At 38.7% G+C, this 19772-nt stretch overlaps 1 protein-coding gene and 1 long non-coding RNA gene across 3 annotated transcripts in view; both read right to left on the bottom strand.

Moving 5' to 3' along the window:
* GAB1 (GRB2 associated binding protein 1) overlaps window positions 1-19772 on the bottom strand; it is a 124146-nt gene that overhangs the window by 84118 nt on the left and 20256 nt on the right. The gene's annotated exons all lie outside the window — the stretch shown is intronic.
* On the bottom strand, window positions 3340-12669 carry LOC124520706 (uncharacterized). The gene is made up of 3 exons (XR_006964380.1): window positions 12603-12669; window positions 11562-11665; window positions 3340-3499 (listed from the first exon to the last, which is right to left on the bottom strand). It is a non-coding gene; the product is annotated as an uncharacterized LOC124520706 (long non-coding RNA).

Here is a 19772-nt window from a genome sequence, read left to right as displayed (position 1 = left end):
CAACCAAAAACAAGAAAGAACCATCTGAATCTAAATAGGACACTCTCAGCAGAAAAGTTCTGACAAAAGTCTGCCAGCTGGATTTTACCCTACCTCAAACAGCAGGTATCGTGTGGCCCCAGTGCCTCAGTACCCTGCTATTTTCTCTGGTGTCCTCACTCAGGACAGTCCTTCCAGCAGAATCGTAAGAAATACAGACTCAGAATGATAGGGATCAAAACAAAAGGCGGCTTACATGCATGAGAAACTCTGAATTGCCCAATTTCAGTCCCAAAGCGTCTCAGTCTGCCGATCCTCTATAATCTTTGATGAAGTACAACATAAACCTGTTTAAAGCTGTTTGTAATCAAAAGGTACAAAGTGTGAGAACCAAATTCTCTTGGTTATTGAGAGGAGTCTTAAAATAACCACAAGCAGCTAATATTTAATTTGGAGTTCTTACCTTTATGTGAGAATTCTTAGTAAGATACAAAATACCCTTATAAAACAGAACCTACAGTAGAAATATCTCATCAGGTAGGCCATTATCATGATTATCTAGATGTAAAAAGCAAGTCATTTTGGAAAAGCCAAATTATTATTACTTTAAATATTCTTCACTGTTTATTTTTAGATATGTGCACTTAAAATAGTCTAATATGAAGCCCATACAGCTTCACAAGCCTGTGCCAGAAATCTAGCCATATCCTAGTGAGTTGCTCTATTCTTTTCCATCTGAGAAGTATTCAATGTATATCTTTAATTCTTTTTTAGTGGTGCTAATCTTTAGTTTTTCTGTGATATGAATCATAAGCTTATGTTTTCTTATTTTGAATCGCCTACAAGGAGACACTTCTTTTTCCAAGGGTCTGTGAACACACTAAAGCCTTCAGTCCAATTTCAGTATTACTTCAAATACTTCTATTTTTCTTTTTTATATTCACTAATTCCCCTGAATCATAGTTTGTTCAGGTAAAAAAACGGTGGTATGTGTTGGAATGGGGGTGCGGATGAGGAGAACCAGAGGAGTAATATGTGACATGATTTCTAAGTTCCTTCCAACTCCAAACTTCCATTATTTGCTGGTTTCTTTGTCTCAGCATTTATCTCAGACAGGAGCTCCAGTACAGCAGTAGTTCTCAAAAGGGTGGGGTGGGTCTCTATTTTGCCCCCTAGTCGCTTGGCAATGTTTAGAGACATTTTTAGTCGTCAGCTGGGGGTGGGATGTGCTACTGGCATCTAGTGGGTAGAGAGCAAGGGTGCTGCTAACTCGACATCCTACCATGCACAGGCAGCCAGCCCTACTACAGAAGCATCCAGGCCAGCACTGTCAATAGTGCAGAGGTTGAGAAGCTCTGGGGCAGAGTAACAACCCTGGGAAACTAAGTGCTGTGCCCTATCTAGAAAATTGAAGAGGACGTTTCCTAAAATATTTACTACCTTTCATATTCCTAGACAGGCAGCTCAGGTGCTTCAATTCCTAAAAGGGAAGGAGAAAGCAATAGGGCTTATTCACAGCCCCTTTCTTCCCCTTTCTCTCAGCCATATCTACTGAATGCTCAGTGCTTGGAGGCAAGAGGAATAAGGTATGGTCCCTGCCTTCCAGGTGCTATCATCCAGAGAAGGGGACAGATAAATGAAAAGGGTGGTCAGTATTTGGACAGAGCAAGGTGCAATGCGACCTGCAAAAGTTCATGGTTCTTTAAAAGATCCTCCATTTAAACAGCAGACATTACCAAGGAGTCATCATTGGCAAGTTCTCAAATAGATCCATTCAGCAAAAAAAGTTTGGTTACATTAAGAAAATGTGTTTGCAATCTCCCAAAAGATGCAAGTTGCTCCTCTGCCATGAATATCATCTCTATCCTTCTAAGGAAGTATGGAATCAAATGCCCCTTCAAGAAGACAAACAGTATTCCATCGATCTTTGGGTTTTCTGGTCCTACAAGTCATTCTGGGCTCTTGTTGTAAGGAAAGGTGAGTAAGAAAGGGCCAGAGGTCAGAGCAATGATGGCATGGTGAGAAGCATGTGCTTTCTAGGATATTCTGGGATGTATCCAAAGGAACCATATAGTTTTTCTTCCAAACCAAGACACTTTGGAGAAGGAGTTATGCCAGAATAATGGTGTAAAACAGGGTTAAGTGTTGACTAATGTATGACAGCCACGGCAGCACTTGTGAAGCAACCCCAAGGGGACAACGATGCCACGCAAGCCTGGTTACAGCTGCAGGTACTAAACAGAAGTACAACTTCTGCTCTTTTCAGTCAACTAAAATTGAGTGATGGTCAAAAGGAAAGAAATTTGATGCTTATATAAAACTGACACAGAACACACTCAGGAAGTGCCAAATCTAGAAAACCTGAACATGCTGTTTACGAATCTAATGTATAAGGTTCCCACAATAGCATGCACCAGATGGAGTTAGCCTTTTCTCTGCAGTATGTGAAAAGCAAGAAAAATTGTTAAACAGCTTCTGGTCTTGAAACTTAGCTAATAAATGATCTTCCAATCAGCAGAGGCACATACATCTCTAGTACTTGCAGTCAATGCACACCGGGAGTTAAAAGTCACTTGACTTTACAGGTCTGGCATGTTTAATTACAAGGTCCACGGCCACTTGTGTGCAAGGCAAGACACAGCTTCATTCAGTAACTCTTTCCTATAAAGTCACACTGCCAGCAAGGTGTATGTGCTCTTAGACATTGGAGTAGAGTCGACATGTTATATATTTAAAATCTAGAAAATCCTAGAAAACAGGACACCAAACTCTTTGGAAAACAAAAACACTAGCATGAAGAATATGGCCAATACTGTCTTTTTTCCAACCCATAAATAAGGAAGCCTCTAAAAAAATACTGTAGTCTTACAGGAGCTCACAAATTAAAAACCAAACCAAAAACATGTCTTAATGCTCTAGACACATACCTAGGGCTGAATGTAAGAGTGTACTCCCTGCAAGCGCTTCAGGGAGGCTAGAGAGGGCCCAGAAGGACCTCAGGTATGGCCAGCAGCAGCAACCACAGCAACACATCCATTCTCCTTCCCACTTTCTTTTAAAATCCTGGGGAAAATGACACAACCCTCGGAAAAGTGAGAGGGTAGAATCATCTAGCTTCCGTATTGCCTCCATGTTATAGATCTGATCAAGGAAGAGACTTAAAACTGGAAATGGTAGCCCTCCCTAAAAAAGGGAACAAAGGCCACTTCTAAATTTTAGCCTCATCTCATCTTCAGGAACCAAACAATCAGCACTGGCAAGTTCCCTAGAGTTCCAGAAAAGAAGAAAAGGGTACATACAAAAAGGGGAAATTACAGACATGGATGCTTGGTATCAACTCGAACAAAACTCTACCTTGGGTTTTCGAGTAGACAGATTATAAAGACTTGGGTATGGGAAGGGCAGCGACAGCCCATTGTATTTCCAATGTCATGTCCAATTATCTTAATATGCTTTTGGATAAGCCCGGTATTAGAGAGAAATACTGTAAACAGAATATATCTTCATTTCTTGAAAATGTCTGGATAAAAGAGAGAAATATGACATGGATGACGTAATTAAGGGTGTTCACAGTTCTCTGAAACACCATCCTAAGAGAATATTAATTACTGAGCTGCTACAATCTGAAGGAATGATCTGGTGTCACTGTTTTTCTTTAATTAAACAGTTATATTAATCACATAGATGAAGTGTGAGAAATATGCTTAATAATTTTGCAGAGGACCAAAAGTTCGATTAAAGACAATATTCAGGGGTGCCTGGGTGGTTCAGTTAGTTGAGCGTCCGACTTCAGCTCAGGTCATGATCTTGTGGCCTGTGAGTTCGAGCCCGTGTCAGGCTCTGTGCTGACAGCTCGGAGCCTGGAGCCTGCTTCAGATTCTGCGTCTCCCCCTCTCTCCCCCTCCCATGCTCATACTCTGTTTCTATCTCTCAATAATAAATAAACATTAAAAAAAAAAGACAATATTCAAAAGAATCTCAATGTAGAATACTGTATGGACAGGGATGAGATGATATTTTAATAAAGATAGATATTACATCCTATATTTGAGTATAAACATAAATTGTACAAACAGAAATGCTGGAAACCTGGCTTAACAGTACTCTAATGTTGGGAGTCAGAAGTAACACAGCTGTTTAAAAAAACAACAGGAAATTCAATCCTCAGCTGCATTACTAAAATTAAATAACTAGATCAAGGGAAGAAACAGTTTATTAGGCATTACCTAAGTTAAAACCACATATAGAGAACGGAGTTAAATTCTAGAAGCAGAATTTTAAGGGTAAATTAATTATCTGAGAAAGATTAGGAAGGCCAAAAGTAGATGATATCACATGAGAAACTGTTAACAAAACTGGGAAAGTCTGGCCTAAAGAATACTCTGTGGCCTTCCTCAACTATTTAAAAGGCTATAATGAGGACATCTCCTGAACAAGTCCCAGTCTGTCAATGTCCCTCTAGAATGTAGAGTCCAGGTGGACAATAAGAAAGCAGAGGAAGGGCACCTGGGTAGCTCAGTAGGTTAAACATCTGACTCTAGATTTTGGCTTAGGTCATGAACTCACAGTTCCTGGGATAGAACCCTGAGTCAGGCTCTGTGCTGACAGCATGGAGCCTGGTTGGGATTCACTCTCTCCCTCGCTCTCTGCCCCTCCCCCACTTGCACATGCATGTACTCTCTCCCTTTCTCTCTCTCAAAACAATAAATTAACTTTAAGAAAAAAAAAGAAGAAGAAAGTAGAGGAAACACTACCTCTCCAATGCTGGACATTCTATGTACATAGCCTAAAATGGAATTAGGCTTTTTGGCAACTGCATTACACAACGGACTCATAATGAATTTAGACCCCAACTCAACCAGAGTTTTCTCTTGTGAAAGATGGCTAACAGCTGACAGTTCCAGCACTTTTCACCGCTGGACATCACATTATATATTTGCTCAATGTCTGTCTCTACCCACCAGAATAGAAGCTTCATGAATGCAGGAGTTTTTTGTCTTGTTCACCACTGAATATCCAGCACCTACAAGTCTTGGCCCACAGCAGACATTCAATAAATACAAGATTGATAAATGAATGACTGTTAAACAACAAAGTTAAATGGGGATAAAAGAAAAATGGGAAGAGGGTAGCCTTTTCCTGCATGGCTCCAAGAGAACTGGCAACCGCTACAAGTTACAGAAAGGTAGGTTTCAATGCAAGAAAAACCTTCCTAATAATTACAGCTGTTTAACAACAGAACAAGCTGCTTCTTGAAGATTTTGTTCTCCATAACTGAAAACATTAAGCTAGACGTTGGATGAATAGGAAGTGTACATTTTCTGCATGCTTGAACTAACGAGGCAACCTTATGTATTTTTGAGATTCAAGGATTTTTCATAGAAATGAGTTCCACTGTATCAATAGGGATGAGAGGGATACCCCAATCAATACAGAAATCTTTTATGGCATCTGTAGTAGTTGCCATCTACCGCTCCAGATCCACCCTCCATCATGTTCTATCATGCTCTGAACCTGGAGGGCTGAACTATGAACGACTGCTTCAACCCTTGTTCTCTGGCTTTCAGTCAGCTTTGGCCAATGCGGATAATAGAGAGAGGAGCCTGAGGGCAGGGGACTGATTGGCTTGCATCCCTGTTTTCAATGGATGGACATGTCCCTTGACTGGAGATCTCAACTCCTACAAGGCAGCTATTTCTACATTGCCATCTTTCTGGGGGTTTGGTAACATTCCCTCGTCTGTCCTCTTCAGGAATAGGTACTAGCCTTTGCCCACCCCATTTATGTGCCCTTATATTCTCACTATACTCAGTATTTTAAGAAGTAGTCTTTTTATTGAATGTTCTTCAAATTATGGATGTTGTCACCTGCTTCTCATCTCACCAGGACCCTAACCAATCACTACCTAAGCAGGTCCTCATCCAGGACCTGTATGAATGCTTACAGGAATGGACAGGGAGCACGCTAGATTTTGGAGAGCTCTGTTGCTCAGCTCTCATTGTTACAGATGTCTCCTTTATATTCAGTCAACTCTGTAATTCTTATTCATTAGTTTTAGTGCTATTATACTAACACTAGGCCTTTCACTTATTTGAAGCTTTTTTTTTTAATTTTTTATTTTTTAATATTTATGAGAGAGAGAGAGAGAGAGAGAGAGAGAGAGAGAGATCATGAGCGGGGGAGGGGCAAAGAGAGAGGGAGACACAGAATCTGAAGCAGGCTCCAGGCTCTGAGCTGTCAGCACAGACCCCAATGCAGGGCTCAAACTCACAAACCATGAGATCATGAGCCACTCAGGCGCCCCTTGAAGCTGGTTTTTAAAAACAGCCACAACAGTGGGAAGACATGCAGCCTATACAGTTTATAGTTAGCCTTGTGCCTCAGCACAACTGCTCAAGCAGTCTGATTTCCTGTGCATTTTGAAGTAGCAGTTTCCTGGTTTAGCAAGCAGTTTGGCTTCACATCCAATCATTCCTTCAGAAACAGGAAGCAATGTCAGATTATCATGCAACAATATCAAATTTTGGACACCAAAGGCAGTTATCAGGAAATCATGTATATATTATGTTTTCTCCAGATAGGAATTTGTAAAAGAACAAACACTACAAAACTTCTTTTTCATCTTTCATTATTGAGGCTGACCTTTTGCAGGAATTACTAGAGCAATAGGATATTTTCTCCTTGCCCTGATTCTTACCTTGTAAAGAATGTACCAAGTGGGAAAAAAACCGCCTTTTCTCAGTGCCAACAGAGTGGTTTAAAATGCAAGAAAATGTTAGGAAGGGTCGGTGTTTCTTTATATGTCCTCAAGTCACAGCAAATAATTAAGTAAATAAAAGATCACGTGGGAAAATTACACATAAAAACAGATGAATTTAGACAAAGGAAAATAAAGATAACTTTGTAAGTTATTATTAAATGAAGAGGAACAAGGGCACCTGGTGGCTCAGTTGGTTAAGCATCTGACTCTTAATTTTGGCTCAGGTCATGATCTCACAGTTTGTGAGATCAAGCCCCACATCAGGCTCTGTCCTGACAGCATGGAGCCTGCCTGGGATTCTCCCTCTCCCTCTCTCTCTCTCTCAAAATAAATAAATAAACATTATAAATAAATAAAGAGGAACAAAGTTTTGAGAGCTGCACAAAATATAACCAAAAACCACTAAAGGAAATCTACTCCCAAGAACAGCTGCTTATGTGTTTCATAATGAAAATATTTTGATTGTATATAGTTATAGAAATTTGGCATATCTATAGTAACTTAGAAGGGTGGGAATAGAGAAGATAAAAATGAAACTTTTATATTACAATTCCTACAATAAGGAGTTTTCAAATTGTTTAAATAATCTAAGTTTTAGATATAATCACAAAATGATGGAGTACCATCACCTACTCCAAAAACAGCGCAGTCCTATTCTGGGGACAACTGTCATGGGGAAAAAAGAAACTAAGCGAACCTCAAGAGTCTGGTGCTTACTTCTTCCCTTTCTCTGATCTTTGACCACATAAAGTAATAAACACTAGAAAATAAGAAATTGTTTGCCATGCTGACAGGAACCCCTGTTTACTCTTTTTCTTCAAAATCTAGACCCACATCTTCCTTCCTTTAAAGCCCTATGGATGTGGCTGAAAGTACTAGTTCAGAATCAAGATCCCTGCCGCACCCTAGAAGAGCATTTTGTGGACTGCCCCCTTGTCGGAACGTAAAGACCTTCATCCAAATTTACAACTGTACTCCTGACGTAAGGCTGGTCCAAATAGGGCTTCAAAAAAGATGGAAGATGTACCTTCAGACCTTGCACTTACAGGACAACTTATTGCAGTCTGTTTTATTAAGTCTTATGTAGTAATTAGAACTTACTTCTCTGGAAGAAAAAAGAAAAAAGCAAATAAATACTGACATATGTAAATAGGACAGTGAAAAGCAACTCCTCCATGGCACTCCTGCAAAGAGGTTCTCTAAGCCTTTTCCTCATTTGACCAACATATGCTCTCACTTTATCACTCTTTTTCTTTTATTTATTTTTAATTTTATTTATTTTCAGAGAGAGAGAGAGAGAGACAGCACGAGCAGGGGAGGAGCATAGAGAGAGAGGGGGAGACAGAATCCTAAGCAGGCTCCTCACTGTCAGCACAGAGCCTGACGTAGGATTTGATCTCATGAACTGTTGAGATCACGACCTGAGCCGAAATCAAGAGTCTGACGCTTAACCAACAGAGCCACCCAGGTGCCCCACACTCTCTCTTTTAAACTTGGGGTTTCTAAATGTCTTTATAAACAAATATAGAATTTCCTTTCTAGAGACATTGAAAATTTACCCAGTCCTGCTACCGGATACCAGGTCCAATTCAACAAACATTTACTGAGTTCCAATTACGTACCAGACACTAAGTCACTGCATTAATAATAAGAAGATAGGTTTTTCCAAAAACATAGTTATCTTCTTTAATTCCTAAGACAGTTTTTGGCATCCCAACTAGAAATAATAACTATGAATGACAGCCTTGGTTTATGACACCCAAGTGATCTTCAATGATCTCATTCATTACGTTAAAAACTATGTATTGATTTTTGGCTATCTGCAGGGTTATTTCTGATGGCAACAGAAATGTCCCTGGTCTGATGCATTAAGATATGAAATGAGAGACACGTATATAAATAACCAAAACACAAGTTGAAACTATGGCAAAGACGAAGAGCCGTGAGAATTTGAAGGAAAGAGATTACTTATTACTCAAGCAATTGAGGAAAAAAATTTCAGAAAGGAAGTAGCATTTGAGACATTCCTCAAACAAGGAAATAGTACAGTGAAAACCCAGCCATGAAAGGTGCGGGATGTGGAGAGAGAGAAGAAAGAGAAAGAAGCCTGGGAAAGTTACAGAGGGCTTTGAGGATTGCCAAATTTTCAATTCAAAAATAATTTACTTTGGAGAATCTTTACTTTGGAGATCTTTACTTTGGAGATCTACTACAAAGTAGATCTCCAATCTACTTTGGAGAAACAAACTGTGATATATCCATGCAATAGCAAGGAATGCGGTTCTAAAATATGCCACAACGTGGAACTTTAAAAACGTTATGCCAAGCGAAAGAAGCCAGACACAAAAGACCACATATTATATAATTCCATCATATGAAATATGCAGAATAGGCAAATCCACATGGATGGATTAGTGACTGCCTAAGGCTGGTGGTGGGTTAGCTGGGGGCGCGATATGGAGAATGACTGCTAACACATATGGGGTTTCTTTTCTGAGGTGATAAAAATGTTCTGGAATTAGTGGTGATAGATACATAATCCTGTGAATATACTAAAACCCACTTAATTGTACACTATGTAAGGGTACAAGTACACTTTACAGTACATGATTTATATCTCAATAAAGCTGTTACAAAAAATAAAATTAACCCATTTGAATATTTATGTTTATATAAAATTGATACCTAGTTAATGCCCTAACAGATTTTTCACCAGATATATGTATTAACTATGTATAGAGGACATCGCATATGCATAGAACATAATAGCAGGTTGACATTTTTAAGTTTAAGATTCAGTGCACTAGAACATTCCTAGAAGAAATGCATTTGCTTATCTTCTTAATCCCCCAACTCAAGATTCATTTCAGGTATTAAATAAATGGCAAACACAAGTTATATGAAGCTCAGTATTTGAACATAAGGTAAAATTATTAGTATAAAGAATCAGTTTCTTTTACATGGCATCAGGTGTAATTTTCAAATGGCATTGTTTTTTGAAACCTGGGAATGCTGCATTCCATTCCATTCTATACTGGGAGTGTTGTTTTCTAAGACTGCATAAAAAAAGACAAATCACATATTTTCAGATGCTGGTTTTTGTTTTGTGTTGGTAGCTGATTTATTTGTTCTTAATTACACAAAGTGGGCCTCATATTAGTATTTAATCTAATCTGTCTCCCTGAGAAAGACTCAGAGTTTAGAAAGCTCAAGATTTCCTCTTCAGGGTCATATTTGTCATAAATTTCTGATTGTGTGCTTTGCTATATACAGTGAACTTAGAAAAACTTAAGTATAAGCAAAGCGTGACTCATCACAAGCAAAAACCTAGCTTGAGCAAAAGTTCATTTTAAGAGTAAAAGCAAATTGGGGCACAGTTAAGCTTCCGACTTTGGCTCAGGCCACGATCTCATGGTTCTTGAGTTCCAACCCTGTGTTGGGCTCTGTGCTGACTGCTCGGAGCCTGGAGCCTGCTTCGGATTCTGTGTCTCCCTCTCTCTGTCTCTGCTACTCCCCCACTCGTGTTCTCTCTCTCTCTCTCTCTCTCTCTCTCTCTCTCTCTCTCTCAGAAATGAATAAACATTAAAACAAAATTAAAAAAAAAGAGTAAAAGCAAATGAAAGAAAAAAACACGAGTGCATGTAAAACGATTAAAAGCTTACCAATTTTGCACCACGTACACAAATTGAAGGAAAATACCTCATGATGTGCAGATCTGTGACCTGTGAGGTGACCTTAACTTCTAAATCTGAATATTTACCTTCTCTGTCGTAAATGAAACTATTACTTATTGTGTACCTAGTATTTGCCAGTCATCAAGAAAAGCATTCCTCTCATTTTAAATGTGAATCATTACTTTGCAATGTGATTTTCTCTTAAAACAGAAACTTTAGTTAAAAACAATCTTCCAATAAACTTGTGGAAGTGCCTCTACTTTCAATTCCTATAATGGTGAAACACTAACAAGTACTGATTAAACCAAGTTAATATGCACCCAGTTTGTTTTAGTAATGCAAGATTCTTGCCAACTCTAGATAATGATCTCTTTTTGTCAAGAGAAGCACTGCGTTATATACCTGTATGAGCTACCATTCTGCATTAAATGAAATAACAAAGAATAAAGGACCACAGAAGCCAACTAATGAATAATTTATAAATTGTTCTTTCTCTAAAACCGAATTACTCCTCAAATGTGGGTTTTCAATCTCCTGTAATTATGGGGACCATATTCTAGCTAGTGATTGATTTTTACATTAAAAGAAACTGCTAAAATGATGAATAGGAAACCAATAAGGCAATAAAACATGTAGTTTATTAGTTATTGTAGAGAAAAAAAATAACACTCTAAAACGCATTTGCAAATTTAACCCTAGACACTAATTCAGGGATAACCCTGATCATAACACGGAATTCTAGAAGCTAGATATAGTACCTGTTTTCTCCAGGTGCTGGGAGGAAACAGTCATTAACTCACTTGCCAGAAACAAGTTATATTACTTGAATTACAAACTTTCAATAAAAATCAGAGATCTATCAATAAGGAAGTTTGTGGTTCCAATATTTGAAATTAACTACCAGGTAACTTTTTAAGTTTCAGGGCAGAATAAGACTGTTTTGACAGAACTCAAGTCACAAGTCAGAAAGCTCAAGAAAGTCTTCTTATTTTTTGCTCCACAGAGTTCTTAGTATATTTTATAAATATCTATAGAATTTTTTATCTAAATATCCAAATTTTCCACATTCCAATTCCCAGAAACTAGATTTTGTTCATCAAGTTATTTATTAAGACACATGGGTAAATGATTTGAGGAAAGACACATACCTCACTAATATGTTTACTTATCTGAAGAAATACTGCGTTGTATGCACATGAACGTGAGTATGTTCAACGATGGCGGTGGGAAAGTGACGCGTACTTGCTATAAACTGTTCAAAAATTGCAGAAGAGCATTCAGAAAAACAAACAAAAATATTTGTTAATCCCAACACTTATATATGTTACCCTTGTGGAATGTACATGCTTTCAAACTAAAGTCCCGGTCATTCAGTGTATTTTTATGTCAATTTCATGATGTATCTTGCTTCATTCTTTCTATGAAAGAAGCGAGAATGAAAATAAGTGTTTTCCCCCCTAGATTTCTCATTGCTAATAATAAAAACAGATTTAGAATTACTTAAAAACTGTAAAGGTGGGTTTGCTGCCATTAATTGCTACTCGTGAATGTCAATGCTTTCTCTAGTATTATCTAAAAATACATTTTATAATAGAGCCACATATGACAAGGAAAATGGGTCAATGAATAGAGCAATTCAAAACTCAGGAATTACTGAATTTCAGAGCTGGAAGTGACCTTGTGGGCTCTATGAATCCAATTCCTATTTAAATGGAAACCTGGCTGTGACCTTACCAGGATACAGTCCCTATTTTATCCACATGTGAATCCTTTGTACAAAACCCAGTATGTGCTAGGCACTCTATAAATACATTTGAAATAAACTACCATGTTTGTTGGATGAATGAAATTCATTTTAATGTTATAGTTTATAATCTCAGAAAGAAAGACTTCTGGCTCTGGTCCTTCTACAAAGAAATGGCTTATTGTTCATTTATATATTAGTAATGAATAAAAGTCTGAATGGGAGATCATGCAATGGTAGTCTCCAACTAATGGAAAGGTTGTAATCCAAAAGTCTGTATATAAGTAGATTCATTTGAACTCAGAATGCATTTGCCCATTGAAACAATGTTGTAAACATAATGGTTCACTTCTCTGACCAACCCACAAAAGCTTCCTTAAGTACAAAGTTCCAACAGACTAATCACTATGCAGAAAAATACACCATAGGAAAATGTGTCCAGCACCATACTGTGAGAGCCATCCTCTTGATGTTGTCCAGGAGGCAGGTTCCTTCAGGATTAGAGAACTGGGGGGCAGAATAAGAAATCAGACCAGGATAGAGTTGTCAAGAATGATACTGACAGAAATAATGGTTTACTCCCATGGCTTCCTTTCTTCACTCGTTGACCAAGCAAGCACATTCCCAGTGCCTTCTATACATCAGGCCCTATGCTAGGCAACGGGGGGCATACCAGAGACCAAAACTGACATGGTGTGACATGGGTTTTTTTCTACCTCGGGAGCTTACATTCTAACAGGGAAGACAGATATTGAAGGGTAAGAAATAAGAATAGGGATGAGGGGGAGAGAGGAAAGGTTTGATGAACAGAAAAGGAAAAGAATTTTAAAATATTAGATATCATTTCCCTCTCTTTCTTCCTTTACCTACATTCATTTCATCATTGGGGTGAGAAGAGATGAGGGACAGAAATAACTAAAAAGGAGATGCAGGGAGAACTTTTATTTTCATCTCCCCTACTCCCTTTTAACAAATCCCAATGCCTCCTAGTGTAGGGCAGAGATGACTGGCATTGACCAAGGGCTAAGGAGTGAACTAGCAAACACTAGGGCTGTATAGTAACCAAAAAGGTCTGAGAGGAGGGAAATACCATCACTCTGAAACAAAGGAGAAATTGTGCTGTGATCAGGAACAGACAAGATAAGCTGTACCTCAATCAGGAAAAAGCTATCTTGCTCAGGGCTCATCCAAAATAGACTCTGCTCTGGACATATAACCTTATAGACATTAAAATCTACTCCAGGGGCGCCTAGGTGGCTCAGTCGGTTGAGCATCGACTTCAGCTCGCGTTATGATCTCACGGGTTCGTGATTTCGAGCCCCACGTCGGGCTCTGTGCTGTCAGCTTGGAGCCTGGAGCCTGCTTCAGATTCTGTGTGTGTGTGTCTTTCTCTGCCCTTCCCCCGCTCGTACTTCCTCTCTCAAAAATATATAAAACATTAAAAAAAATGTTTTTTAAAATCTACTCCAACACCTCTCCAATTCTCCCCATAATTTTCTATAACCCATTCAGGAATACTTTTATTTTCACTCCTCCTATGCCTGTGTACTCTAAAGAGGTTCTCTAGAGAGGGAAGAATTAAATAAACTATAAAAAGTTAAATTTTAATCACTCATCCTTTCTGAAGTTTAATTCGAAGGATGTTTCAAGGTGACATGATGCTCCTCTGATTTGCAAAAGACAAACAAATAGCATAAGAGGTTGGAAGATTTCACGAGTCCGCGTGAGTAGGAAGGAAAGTAGACGATTAGCTTCCATGTGGGCAGACATAAAATAACAAGACTGATGGGGAGTCAATCTAAGTCACTCTTGAGGCACGATGGGCTTTAAATAAATAAATGTGATGTAGGGAATGGGATGTAGGGAAAACTCTAGTCCACCTGGACTGTTCACTATACGGGTGTGGCCCCAACGACTACCAAAGCATTATTTAAAAAGGAATTAAAAATTTAAACACAAAATTGTACATGTCCGTGGAGTATGTGAACCTAAAATACAGGATGATGTTTCCATCACTGCACTTTATGGTAGGTTAACAGAGCGGGGTAAGATTCGGAGAATATTATTCCAAATTATAAAAGGCCACCATACCTTCTTGCTTGGCCAGTTCACCTCAGTGGCTATCTTCTACTTCATTCTATTTCGATTCCTGAAGCACCTGACTCTCAACCACACCCTCCTTCTTATAAACTCTTCTAACAAGTCCCTATTCTGATCTGCTCCTACCAAGTGACCGTCACTATGTCTTTTGCTGCTTCCTCTCTCCTGATCCACCTGACAAACTAGTGTTCTGCAAGGTCTCACCAACTCCTCTCACTCAACAGATTCTTCCAGGAAGATGGCATAGATGTCCAAAGCACCCAGGGACACTTAGGCTCTTATCATTCCTGAATCTGCAGCTCTAGCCCCAGTCCCTCTCCTGAGCCGAGGAGGGTCTCCCAATTCATGATAAATGGTAAGTACTGGATTAAGGGAAACAATGCAGAAGCGCCCACAAAAACTTCTGGTTTAAATCAGGGAGGCTGTATGTGCTCTTTCACAAAATTTCGGAGAGGACAAAGCCGGAACAGTAGAAAGAAGAGGGGTTCTGGAACAGACACAAACGAGTTTGAATTTCAGCACTGTCATATACCAGTTATGTAATTTGGGGAAGTTACCTTGGAACACCAGTTTCTTTACCTGTAAAAATAAGGGGAATAATGTCTACTTTTCAAGGTTGTTTTATGGATTAGAGATAAAATTAAAAAAAAAAAAAACCCACCACTCAGCACACAACAGCTGTTTAATAAACAGAGTGCTTGCTTTTATGTCTGTGGAAGCTGCTGAGATGAGAATACTGAGAAATTAAGGGTTTTGTTATGACATTTTTTCCTCATACCTATTATTAGCAGACATTGTAAGTTCTGTAGGAGGGTAGTTGTTGTCCTTATTTTTTTTTTAAGTTTATTTTATTCACCTTGAGAGAGACAGCGTGCGTGTGCAAGCACAGTGGGGGAGGGGCAAAGAGAGGGAGAGAGAGAGAATCCCAAGTAGACTCCAGACTCCACACTGTCAGCACAGAGCTAGATGTGGGGCTCAACTCACAAACCCTGAGATCATGACCTGAGCCAAAATCAATAGTTGTATGCTTAACTAAGTGAGCCACCCAGGTGCCCTTGTTGTCCTTATTTTGAATCCTTCTACCTCTACCCCCAATATGCCTGGAACTGTAGGCTTATAGGATTCTTTCAGGATGTCCAGCATCTGCACTCCCCTCCCCATCTTCGGAAAATCATTAACCCTAACACTACAAAGGCAGAAAATTCCAGATAATTGGTTTCTTAGCTACTATGCAACAGAGTGCAGGTACACAATCAGGTACACTGGTTCTACCAAATTCATTCCAGATTTTAAATCTCAAGAAATCTCAAGAAATAAGAACTGCACAAAATCTGGGTCTGTGGTTGGGGCAGCAAATGCAGCTTCCAGAGGTAGCAATGGCAGTGTTCAGTATCTAGTTGTCAACGGTGGTGGTAGTAGGAGACGCAGGGCCTATGGTCATGGCCTGTGAGGCAGGGATGATGTGTTCCCCCAGTGGAGGGAGTTCCTGACTGATGTGCTTCTAAGCTAGGTCCTCAGCTTTCCAGAGACACTGTGCACTACTTAATGTCTTTAATAAACTCCTTTTCTCATGAAATTAGCCAGGGTTTTTGTTGCTTACAACTGAGAATCCTGACTGATATAACAGGTCAGGTAACATTTTATTACTTTTGGTCAAAGGCCACTGTAAGATTTATAAAGTAAACAAATGTAGTGAGAGCCTCCCAGTAAGTCAAGGAGTCAGAGTGAGCTGCTGAACAAGATGTTCTTGACCATTTCTGAAATCATTTCTTAAAAGAACAGGAGGAAAAAAATCACATGCTGTTTTAATAGTAGTATCTAAAACATGATTTCTTTTTTCCTATCAGACTGAGAGATGCAGAACACTAGCTATCCCCTTAAAAGCATTCAGTTACTTTAGAGTATCTTCGAAGTATTTTAAAGTATCATACTGCTCAAGAAGTCCAATCACGCCCTCTTAAAAACTTGAATTTTTACCCTGCTTAATTATTCCCAAGGAAACCATGATGTCATCCCATTAAGCTGGTTCAGTTAGCGGCATCACCCTGCGTTAGCCTGATAGAACAATCTTAAAAATATGCATCCTTGGAGGGAAAGACCAGGTAGAAACTGAAAAATGTAATTTCTGAAACTGAAAATGAGCACTCATAGTTCTTCTTCAATTAGAATTATTTTTCCTATAATAATTTAACTTCATTCACCTTGGATAATACATTTAATTCCCCCTAATCACTATAACTAAACTGTACAGAAGTCCGTATTAAATTTTCCTTTTGGCTTATTATCAAGAACTTTTGCCACTGCACTTAAAAAAATATTTTCAGTAAGAAATCACACTGCAGAAATCACATGAAAAACAAAACTCTGGCACATGAAAAAAAATATTACTAACAGTAAGCAGCAGGATTCTGAGAAAAATCAACTTGCAAGAAAACTTTTTTTAGCATGATGGCAAGGGATTGGGAAAAAGGAACTTACAGGAAAACGGGTTTGTGTTGCCAGTTATTCATTCCCTTTTTTTTTCCTATTTTTGCAATATCCAAGTAGAATTCCTTGTCCGAACCTAATTTTATTTTCCATTTTATCCTCCAAAGGTCTCACCATCTTGTGATTATAAATTATGATAATTAACCACTGACACAATGATAATTCCACGGATGTAAGTTTTAAATCTTCAGTTCCAAAATAAAAAGTTAGAATAAAAAATGTATTTCTGATTTCAAACAATAAAAGCAAATTTAAAATAGCAGAAATAACATTAAAAAAATCAGAATCAGAAGAATGTGAACTGTTTGAAAATTTTCCCAGCTCTGAGTTGTTTTTTTTAAGAAAATGTATGTGCTAGCCAAATTATGGAAAGAGCCCAAATGTCCACTGACTGCTGAATAAAGAAGATGTGGTGTATGTACACACACACACACACACACACACACACCACACACACACACACACACACACACACACACACACACACACACACAATGGACTACTACTCAGCGATCAAAAAGAATGAAATCTTGTTATTTGCAACAACATGGTTGGAACTAGAGTGTATTACGCTAAGCGAAATAAGAGAAAGACAAATATCGTATGATTTCATTCATATGTGGAATTCAAGAAACACAACAGATGAACACAGGGGAAGGGAAGGAAAAATAAGATAAAAACAGAGAGGGACGCAAACCATAAAAGACTCTTAAATACAGAGAACAAACTGAGGGTTGCTGGAGGGATGTTGGGTGGAGGGGATGGGCTAAATGGGTGGTGGGCACTAAGGAGGGCACCTGTTGGGATGAGCACCGGGTGTTATATGTGAGTGATGAATCATTGAATTCTATCCCTGAAACCATTATTACACTATATGTTAACCAACTTGGATTTAAATTTATAAATAATAAAATAAAATAAAAATAAATAAATAAAATAAGTGTATGTGCTAAATGTGGGATGATTCCAACCCTCATTATTTCAGACTAGCACACAGGGTGGTGAATCGACTCACACAAATGCAGATTCTGTCTATAAGGCAGGATTCACGTGAAGTTAGATCATTTGCACAAGGCCACAGAGTTTTATGCAACATTCATAAAAGAGCCATTTCCTCTTCTATGCTCAAACATTATTAACCAGAGATACTAAAAACTCAAGCAGGCTGCAACCTGCCTGACCTACAGAAATGAGAACCTCTTTTAGCATACTTCAAACTAAGCATGGACTCACAAGGAAAAAGCAGGCTGCTGTTAAACTGAGGATCTTCTATGTTAGGGTCCCCAGTCTCTTGGCTCAAAGAGAACCCCTGAGATTGAAACAGGTGAGAGAGTAGAGTGACTGGAGCGTGCAGCATGGCAGGGCAGGGTTGTCACCACCACCAGCCACTGTAAGTTTAACAAACACCCTGAGGCACTAGGTACCATGCAAACCTCAAAGCAGCCCTGTATGGAGGGGAGGGGCATTCCAGGAAAGACTTCCACACCCACCAGGAGATCCCAGTTTCCAGCTGGGGACCTGATGAGTGAACATGAGAAGGACGTACTCATTGCTCAAGGGGACACAGCCCTACAGAGGGTTTAGAGCACTCGCATGAGATGAATACCTTTCACAAAGTTAAACAAGTAAGGTCAGAGGATGCTTTAAAAAAACCAATAGCCCCATATACTGGGGATAAGTTAAGCTCCATATGTTGGCTTAACCCAGTAGTGTGCAGCCATAAGAAATGCTCACCACAAAGCATGTGGAAATGTTCTCTCATTATACACGGAGGGAGGAGGGGAACAAAACCCATCTAGTTACCTTCCTCCTTCACTGTTTTCATACTGGGCAAAGCCAGATGAAAATGGTTCTACCAGTTCGATTTGGTGGTTTGTGCCTATGTGTACAAGTAATTAATGGACACAGTTAATACCTACTTTCAGAATCAGACATTTTCAGTATCAGAAATGCATGTGGGATGTCATCTGTAAAATGGAGTGGTCCTCTGGCCAGGCATTACTACAGTTTCGTGTTTATTTACTGTTACCCACAAGAAAACGGAAATGGCCTGAAAGAAGGCAGACCCCAGAGCACCTGACAGCTGGGGCCCTCTGCTACATCACTCCTCAAGTACTGTTTAACTTCTAATGCCATTTAAAATGTTATCACCCATTTACTTAGCCCTGCAGTTTATAACAAACCTACCAAACAGGACAAACCAGTCTGGATTATATAATATGTAAATATGCCAGGGAGCTAGGGAGCACCTAACAGGAGGGTAAGACAGAGCAATGGTTAAATGAGCTAAACCTCACTATACCTGAAGGTAGCCTCTTCATTCACATTTCATTCCAGCACTTTGTAACTAAAATGTGGAGAATGCAAAAACCAATGAAGAAATTATTATATGTATCCCCACAAATACCACCTAATGAGTCACTAAAATTAATTAAAAGGGACACAAAAGTCAGTATCTACATTTCATTCAGTTTTTAAAATCTTATATACCTACTGAATGACTCATATTTGGACCTAAAAATATTAACACATTCTAAAGAAACCATCAATGATTAGTATCTTTTTCACACACGCACGCACACATGCACACAAGCACACGCACCCTATCAGCTTAAATGTGGGCCTAGTGCCAGAACTCAAGTTTCACTAGCGTTGTTACAGGACTTGAATAAATTGTTTCATGCATGTACTTGTTTGAGAAACAGATTTTATATCTACCACCCTCAGAGATGTTAAACATGTACAAAACATGGAACTGGTAATATTCCATAACTATTCCCATAACACAATAAACTAACATAAGAGAGAAACTCCACAAACACAATATTTAACATTTTATGATAAAAAAGATAAATACTAAAGTGATGATCAAAGGTACTCATTAATATCAATCACAATGCTTCATGATTACATTCACCTATAAATTTTTTCTTTTAAAAGGGCTGTTATGAATCAACCAGAAAAAAAACAAAACAAAACTATGAAGACTCAGTTATATTTATATAGTAGGTTAAGAGTAGATAGTGAT

The sequence above is a fragment of the Lynx rufus genome, unplaced genomic scaffold (assembly GCF_022079265.1).
Source record: "Lynx rufus isolate CCGP_SWC_20201006 ecotype Redwood Valley unplaced genomic scaffold, mLynRuf1.p SCAF_3, whole genome shotgun sequence".
NCBI classification, from domain to species: Eukaryota; Metazoa; Chordata; class Mammalia; order Carnivora; family Felidae; genus Lynx; species Lynx rufus.
This window is presented reverse-complemented; position numbering and strand designations above follow the sequence as displayed.